The sequence below is a fragment of the Argiope bruennichi genome, chromosome 5 (assembly GCF_947563725.1).
Source record: "Argiope bruennichi chromosome 5, qqArgBrue1.1, whole genome shotgun sequence".
Lineage (NCBI taxonomy): Eukaryota > Metazoa > Arthropoda > Arachnida > Araneae > Araneidae > Argiope > Argiope bruennichi.
This window is the reverse complement of record NC_079155.1, coordinates 9,699,568-9,709,776: the sequence shown is the minus strand read 5'-3', so window position 1 is coordinate 9,709,776 and position 10,209 is coordinate 9,699,568.

The window sequence follows — 10,209 nt, the reverse complement described above, 5'->3', positions numbered from 1 at the left end:
ATTCCGAAGTGTGTTGCATTAAGACAAGGAACTTGATACTCATTTCTTATATTCATTTAATATTGAAGTTTAGTTTTTTTTCGAACTAAAGTGTTCATATCTTTAGTGCCATTTATCAGAATATGAAAAATTTGTCTAAAAGCACTTAATCTTTAATATTTTTTTACACATGTAACGTAATAAAAAGTTATTGTATTTTGGGGAAATTATTGTAAATCAATATTTTAGAAGATAAGAATAGGCAATATGCATTGTAAATTAGGCAATTGTCTTATTTAATTTGCTGCTTCATTAATCCTAAACGTTTTATTTAATAATATACTATAATATTGTTATTAATATTTTATTTTACATTATCATTATAATCATAAACCAATAAAATAATTTTCCTAAATGCTTTAAATTTTATTTTTGTTCTTTTCTGTATTAAAAAAAAGAATTTTCTAGAAACTGGTCGAAACTTTTGATAAGTCACCGAATGTGTACACTCACACATATAATTTTAATTTCGGGAATAATCAGGAATCAATTTATTAGGAAATAGTAACTATTTGTTGGTTGTGAACGATAGTTCTATTAAGTTGTTTTAATATTCAACTGTAAAAATTTCAACCCACATAAAATCGATAACCATAAAGTAATGATTGAAACATGCTTAATTAAAAATAAGAAATTATTAAAGAAATTTAATAGTTACATAGCTAAATTTTGTGGTGTGATAATGAGAAGAAATATTAGCTTTATTGAATATTATTTTGGAACAACCTACGTGCATTAAACTTATTGGAAAATATTGAAAAAATTATTTTTTTAATTATTATTAATTTATTTTTTTTAAATTATTATTTTTTAATTATTTTTTTATTTTTTTATTTATTTTTATTTAGTTACTGAATACTTACTGTTATGTAATGTGCACGAATATTGTATATGCAAACAGAAATAAAAGAATTTTTTTATTTATTCCAATCAATTATAAAACAATGAAAATAAGAATTTCTCCGATCTCAATATCCTCAAGAATATTAAATTGAAATGTATGTACAATTTTTAAATTAGTTACTCATTACAAACTGATATGTAATGCGCGTGTTTATCATCTTTAATTCAACTATTCAATGCAACAAATTTATTTACTTATTATAACTGAAAATAATTACTTATTATAACCTTTTTATTACATTTCTGAATATTTGATATCCACCATACATGAATACTTAGCTTCAAATATATAAGTTAAAAAGAAAATTCTTCACAATTTAGAATAGGTAAAGAGAGATGAAAGAAACTTTTGATTTACTATCAGTCAATTTTAAAGCAATGAAAATTAATATTAAATTAAATAAAATCAAAGTAATACATAACTCCAGTATGAAAATCAAAGTAATACATCATTTTATCCAAATTTATGTAAACATTCAGTATCATTCATTCTTTTATCTGCATCCGTATATACAGGCATCGCTGAGAAGCAAATTTTGTCACAATGTGCATATTCGAGCAGAAAATTGAGAGGACTTCTTTTATCTGTATCTTTTGCTTCCAGTTTCCTCCTTGTCACTTCCTTTCTTTCCTCATTTCCTTTCGTCCTTTTCCGATATATCGATATAGCTTTTTCCTTTCAAAGATAGCTTTATATGTATATATTAAATAATATATATATCATTTCATTCATTCTCAGCTTCGATTTGGAAAACTTAAAGCGGAAATTTCGTGGCGGAATACCATTGTGTATCCGATTTTTTTCGTCCTTTTTATTGGCAGGCTTTCTGTTGAAGAACTATTGTTTATAGTTTTTTTTTCTTCATCGAAATGTCAGACTTCCCCCTCTCTATCTAAAAAGCAGTATCGATTTTGAGGTCTTTTGTCTCCAGAGTAAAGAGGGAAGAAGTGAGGCATTGAACGGGTCAGTTCAAAGAAAGTGAGAGAGTTTAATAACATTTCCTTGTGTTTTTTCTCTCTCTCTCCCATGGCTGTCGTAGAAGTCTATTTGTATCTAATACAAAAAGTTAAATGAAAGGTTGAATTGCAGAATTTTTTCCGGGGAAAAAAGCTAGTTGTGAAAGTGTTAAGGAAAAATAAACTTTCAAGTAAATTATTTACAGTTTTTCCTATTTTTCTCAATGCAACATCACATTCTCCTGCTGCACATAATTCCTCAAAGAATTATCTCCGTTATTAAAGAAAAAAAAATATTATTCTGAAAATTCATCTGCAACGATGCATTATATCCATTGTAAAAAAAAGTTCTAGTTTAAGAAATTAGATTAAAGCTATTTTTTATGTTCATCATATATTTTGATGTGTTTTTATCTGTTATAATAAATAATTATCAGTTTTAAACTAATTCTGAAAAACTATTTAGAAAACAAGTATTATCTAATTCATTTTTTATTTGTTATCCAGTCCGAAGAAAGAAAAGAAATTTCCATTGTTGTTGAAAATTTTAGCTGTACAATAATTTTATTTGTTTCTTATACAAAAAGCTAAATAAAAAGTTAAATGGCTGAATTTTTTCAGAAAAAAGTAATTATGAAAGTATTAAAGGGAAAATAAACTTTCAAATAAATAATTTACAGTTTTTCTTATTTTACACAATGCAACATAACATTTTCCTGCTGCATATAAAGCACCAAAGAATAATCTCTGTTATTACAGAAAAGGAAATGATTCTTAAAATTTTTCTTTAGCATTTCACTGTACTCATGGTTTAAAAAAAATAAAACGTTTTCTAACTTAAGAAATTAGATTAAACATGCTTTTTATATTCATTATATATTTTGATTTTATTATAATAAATAATTACCAGTTCTAAATTAATTCTACAAAATCTATTTAGCAATGAAATATTATCCAATTCCTTTAATATTAGCTCTTTCGGCCAATTTAAAGAAAGGAAGAAAAAGATCTATGACTGTGTAAAAATGTAAAGGCGTTATTGAGTAAGTATCTGTTGTAGAGAAAATGTTGGTATTTTATAAGAGTTTGGTTATAAATGTATGGTTATCGATTACAATGAATATTTTTTATTTGTGAAGAGAAACGTGGTGTGATATTTTTTATATTTATCTACATTTTTTCACATTTTTATATACTGTTTAAAGGATGTGGAAAAATACATAACACTACTCATTTATAAAGTTAAGAATGAGCAAAAACAAACGATATATATATTAAAAATATTTTTATATCAATATAGTGGTATTTTAGTAGAAAATTATGTAAAATTTATTATTTAAATATGATGCAAACTCTTTTTGATAAAAAAAAAAATCGTGAATACTGTGGTAAATAAAATATATATTTCTAAATTTCATAATTTAACTTTTCAAAATGATTGGATATCAAAATTTGAATTTAAATATATACTCAAAGTACTAACAATAACATATTTTAGTCGAAATAACGACATAATTTAATATGATAATGCAATGAAACATATTACGCCCCACGCTTCATTTTGTATTCTGTTGTATTTAGCAGTAAAATACTTTTAAATATTTATAAACACTACCAATCCATTAATTATAGAGCAGTTTTCTATAAATTTCCAAAGAAAATGCTATCGCTATAACTGCTTCAAAATTTAGCTGTATAACAAACATTTTTCCTGCGTTCAAAACTCGAAAATATATTTGGCAATACATATCTTTATTACAAAATTCAAAATTGCAAAGCTGGACACACAATTAAAATTTCCTGTTAAGATTAACAATTATTCAGCCACTTTTCATGGGAATAATCATTGGATTTTAAAAACTCTTTAAAGCTCAATTTCAGTTTACCGCTGCAAGTTTAAACTATAATGTAAAGTTGACTATTCTAGATATTAATAATATGGTTCAAGGAAACATTTTGCTGATTTGATGAATAAAAAATATACTATTGGGAAATAAAATAAAAGCTTTCGGTATTAAAAACTAAGAAAATCGTTTAATACAGATATAAATGCATGGCATGATGTTCCATAATTGTGTTCAGTTATCAAATATATACGTTTTTGATTGCATGACTCTCAAAAATTTTTAGAAACTATTTAAAATAAATGTGATGTTAGAGATACCTAGAATTTCCATCATCATCTAATACACATTTACATATTTGTATACATAAACAGAGAAAAAAACTGATTTGTAATCACATTAACAAGAGAATTTCGGGAGAAACTGGCATCCAAAAGGTTTCTAAACCTTTCACAGAAAGACAGTTAAATCTGTTTAGATTTTTTTGATTCTCTTTTCTATGCATAACAAATTTCCTGGTTCTATTCCTATTAATAATCGCCATCTATTGCTTCAGTAGAAGTTTTTCATTAATATGTCGCAAAGTTCTTATGTTCTTGCAGAGAATTTACTGCGTCATAAATACATTTTGCATCAATTTAATATGATTCCATTTTACTGATACAAAACAAATAGCAAAAATTTTATTGTCTTATAATTTTAATTGCATTTTATTAGGTTATATTTTTAAAATTAATAACATGTCATATATTTTATAAGTACTTATCAAAAATTGCAATATGATAAAGTGCTTTAATGCTAAAATTAATAAGATAATATAAAACAGTAAAAGCAACCGGAAATCCCTGTGCATATCAGAAAGCAAGGATACAAAAGGTTTAGCTAAACTAATACTGATACTAATTTGCTTCAGTTTTAAATTTAGAAACATTTGAAATACCTCAAAGAGTTTTCAAAAGATTTCCTTACAACATAAGGAGCAAATAATTTCATCTTATAAATAAGGATAGAAAGTCTACTATATATATTTTTTTTGTTTTAAAATTCATTGTCGTTTTCAAGCTCCGATACGAACTGTAAACTGCAATACGCGTGCGACAAAAACAAAAAATTTCAAACCTCTCAAAGGGCCATACTACTGGCTTAAAAATTCTAGAATCCGTGCGTAATTCCTTCTAGAGTTTTAATTAGTTAGAAATTATTTTTTTCTGAATTTTTTATTCAATAACTTTGGTGCAAGTTTTCGCATAAAATCCATTTAAAGAGGGATGTGATGATAAAAACACTCACATAGTAAGGAATTTTCAGTGAAATAATTTTTAATTTTTCATTACAGAATACCTGATGCAATAGATACTAATTTTTCTTTCGCTGTTGAGGCTGTTTAATTGTTAAATCGACATTCACGGTGTAAAAAAATGAATTAAAAAATAATTAATTACTCCTTCCAAAGTTGTAGATAATTTATGTTCTAAAAAATTTGTAGGTTTAACGAAATTTAAGGAATATATATTTCGTATTTTGTATTACTTTGGGATAGTTTCATGAAATTAGAAATATAATTTAAAATCGACTGGAAAATAGCATTCATTAAACAAGCATGATAAAATGAATAATCATTTTATCCTTATAATATAATAAAGTACATAATATAGGCATATAATATATTATATCATTATTTTTCTTTTTGTAAATTCCAGGATGTAAAAAAAAATTACGCAGGGAATGCAACTTCTGCCTAAAATAGTCTAGCCAAATAGAGATAAAACTGATGAATTAAGCTAAAATGTTCCCATTTTACTAAATTGAAGACAGAGATATGAATTTCTTTCTAATTTTGATCTTTTTTTAAGATATTCACTTGGGAATAAATTCAGTTTTTATGACAAGTGAATAGCATTCATATATATGTTCTTACATAGATATCGATATTTCGCTTAATTTTTAATTCAACTACTTACATGACTTTCATAACTCTCAAAATTTGATACTTTATTAAAAGAAATGATAGTATCAAAGAAGCAACAGCAAAAAAGTGCTGTCTATATTCCATAACGTTAAATATATAATATGACATTAAGAGCTATTTAATAAGAACATGTCATAAAATGTTTTAATTGCATTTAAGTCTAAGAAATTTGCCGAAATTAGCAAAAATCAATTTAAAAAAAGATAGAAAGAATGAATACAGTTTTATTTAAATGAAATCATGTTTAACAAACTAGCAATTTTCAATAAAAATAATAAAACATTTTTATTATTAAAACATAATCAGAAAATTTCGAAATGATATCATGTTTAGAATATATATATATATATATATATATATATATATATATATATATATATATATATATATATATATATATATATATATATATATATATATATATATATATATATATATATATATATATATATATATATATATATATATATATATATATATATATTAAAAAAAAACTTCGAAGATTCCATAAAGTGTTTGAAATCGTAACATTTTTCTTCAAAATCTGTACTAATACAAATTTTTCGCTTAAATGTTTAGTTTTTGTAATCATGAATTTTATATACCTATAATATTTATTTTGCTTAACAATAATAATAAAATATTTTATTATCATTTAGTATTTATTCTGGAGAGGAATTACAAATGCAAACTCGAAAATAATGGAAACGCCCCCATTTTTTACAACTCCAATATTTTTTTGTAATTAACGTTGTAATCCATCCGCACTTATTGCTGAGTATTAAAACTCTAAAGAGTATTCTGTAAATATAATGAATCTTTCAAACATTCAGAAGGGATTTTCTATAACAAATTCAGTCATTAAATTTGTTTTAAAACATAAATCCTTTCGATTATAAAAAATAACATTAATGCAAGTTAAAAGAATGTTGTTAGTCAATTAATGCTACTTATTTCAGCGCAAAACATGATTTTCCAATTTTTCGGATTATGTTGCATTCTGTATTTTAAGGACTTTCAATTTTTCAAATTAGAGGCAAATTTTTTTCTGATAACTGAAACACTTATTTAAGAAGATTATTACCAGAAATGAGGGGTAGTTTCTGCAATATATATATATTGTAAGACAAGCAGAATATAAAATTTATTGGACAAATGCTGAAGATTTTCATTGGAATACGTGCTGTTTTTAAAATTTGATGAGTCTGTTATGACGTTTCAATATTTTAATTGCTTATCAGAATGATGATAGATACACAACATTGAATGTTCATTATTTATTTGGGAGAACGTCATTTTATTTAATATTGGTATCATTTAATGTCATAGAAGAAAAAAATTCGGACACTTTGTCGATTTACGCTGAATGCTGTCCTTTACTTTTTTTTAAAAATCCATACCTACATTATACTTAATTATTTCTAGTTTATCTAAAATGTCTTTGATGATTTTAACTCATTTTTATTGACTTCTAATATTAAACAAGGCGATTCTAAAAGTCATTGAAAACGAGAAAGATTATACAATTCTTAGTTTTTTTTTTTATATATATATTTGTAACTTTTATAAATTTCCTCGTTTTGAACAGAAAGATATCAAAAATCCAAAGTTTTAACTAAATTTGTCAATAACAGAGCGCTTCTATGAATATCAGAGAGTATATTATTTCATTGAGGAGTTGAAAAGTATCGTTCTAAAGTGGGTTTTTTTACCTGAATATGGAGGATTATTAAATTTTCGAGGCTACATTTTCCTACAATTTCCAAAATTCCTCTATGTGTTCTTTGTATCAGAGAATGCAAAATGTTTTGAAACGGAAAACAAATAAAACAAACTGAAGGAATTAAATCGTAATTTTTCATGTCAGAAATCGTATTAGGAAATGTGATATATCGCAAGTAAAATAAATAGATGGTTTTAACATAATAAAGCTACGACCGTCTTTTCCTCTCTCATATTAAACTAAAAAGCAAATTATTCCTATTTATTTATATAGTTTCTTAAGATGACTCGCATAAAATTCTTTCTAAAGTTTTAAAGTTACATTAATTTTTTTTACATCATTAGAAATACATCTTAGAAAATATATTTCTTTTTCCATAAATAAAACAACTTCCAATATGATTAAGGTCGAAAATTTATTATTCAAAGAATAATTTTTCTAGTTCAAGGAATACGTATTTTAGAAAAATAATCTTTTAATAGGAAAAAAAATTACACTACAAATAAGGACTACTTCATGAAGATATCCTTGGACGCATTGTCATTAACTAGTTGAATTTCTAAGGTTCTAAGAGGAATAAAGAGGAATAAGGTTCTAAGAGGTTTCTAAGAGGAATATTGAAAGAAAAGTCTCCACAAGTTATCGCATCCTCATTTAATTTTCACAGGTATCAAAGAAATCAGCGTATTTAGATAACATCTCAAATTTGCATACACAAAGCGAAAGATTTTGAAAACAAAGTTAACTTAAAGAAAACAGTGCAACGCACATCAATACTGAGTCTTAATGAATCGGCAGTTGATGTTTGAATGTATTTTGTAATGTGGTTGGTGTTAATTTATTTATCTTTTATTAGCTCTAAAGGAAAATTTTATTTTCCGTTATCGTTGAAATGCTTTTCTACGAAACATTTTATCTAAATAAAATTTTCTTGTTATGGATAGAAGCCGGAAAGCATTCGAAATGTTGGTTCTTTCTTTCTAGCTATAAGCTTTTTATGTAGAGCTTAAGCTGCAGCTGTAAAGATACGCTAGATGTACCCTGTAAAGCTAGAATAGGACAGAGAATCCTATACAACTATGTATAGGACAAAGAGACATTAATGAGTAATCTATGAAATCATTTACAGGTAACTATTGATGCAAACCGAATAAAAACCACAATTTAAATAATAAATGAAAAACAATTTAAAAATTTATATAAATAATCAGCTAATATGCGTGATACAAAAATAAGTGTAATTACTTATTGTAGGATGACAATAACCAAATGTAAATAAATCATCGTTAGCATTTCAAAATGCCTCTTTTCATAGATTTAAATTAATTTATCATTTCTTTGAGCTAATAAAGAAATTCCAAAATATTATTAGAAATTCTCGACAATGAAATCTCGGTGTCAGCGAAACCTCCATCCGGCCAAAGGAAAAAAGTGTAAACGAAATCAAAGAGTTTAAATCTGAACGAAATAAGGGTGAACCATCGTCAGATAGATAATCTCTATGACTTACATGATTAAAGTTTGAAATTGGTTATTCCATATAATATGATGCATTCATGAAATAACTACAAATTCTATGATAAATTATAATCAGTTACATCACGAACTAACTAAGAATCCTATAAAATATCTGAAATATACACTATATGAGTAATATATACACATTTTAATTTGAATACACAATAATTTATTGTAGAACGATTTCATTTAAATCATATGCCTCAGTCTCATTATATAGCACCGAGAAATTTGAATAAATGTATTCCATATTAATAGTTTAACAGTCAGTAATCTGAGAGAATAAGCTGGAAGTTAAAGGCGGTTAGCGTGATGAAAACTTAAAATAAATTCAGTTTTAACGATTCGAAAGTAGGCAATTATTTTCAGGGTGGAAATACATTAAAATTTATTGGCAATCATGATCCGAGATAATATGCTGAGATACTGAAAAATAATAAAAAATATATTAAGATTAAAATTGTTGAATATTAAAGTATTTTATTCTAAACAATTAAATGCACTCTCTAAATTTTAAATTTATAAATAACTAATATTTAAATTCAGATTTCTAAGTTTTTAAGAAATTAACATTTAAATGCAGAATACTAAGTTTTTTAAATAATTAACATTTAAATTCAGATTGCTAAATTTTTAAAGAATTAACATTTAAATTCAGATTGCTAAGTTTTTAAGGAATTAACATTTAAATTGAAGATTGCTAAGTTTTCAAATAATTAACATTTAAATTCAGATTGCTAAGTTTTAAATAATTAGCATTTAAATTCAGATTACTAAGTTTATAAAGTATTGACATTTAAATTCAGAATGCTAAGATTTTTTAAAATAATTATCATTTAAATTCAGAATGCTGTTTTTTTTAATTAACATTTAAATTCAGAATGCTAAGTTTTTTTTAATTAACATTTAAATTCAGAATGCTAAATTTTTAAAGATTTGACATTTAATTTCAGATTGCTAAAGATTGCTAAGAAATTTTCGCTATGATAATCCCCCCCCCCAAAAAAAAACCACCATTATTGCGTAATAATTTTAAAATTTATCATCTTTAACTATTTTTTATTTTTAACTACAATTTCAACAGTTTTTAGTTACAAATTTTAAATATAGACGTTAAGTGTCAAAAAGAACACATTTTTTAAAAGTAAAAGTATTAGAGGTCAGTTATGTAATCAAAATATAAGTTTTATTCCTTATCATATAATGCGCTTTCCACCATACTAGTTTGAGCTTCAAAAAATAAATAATATTATTCA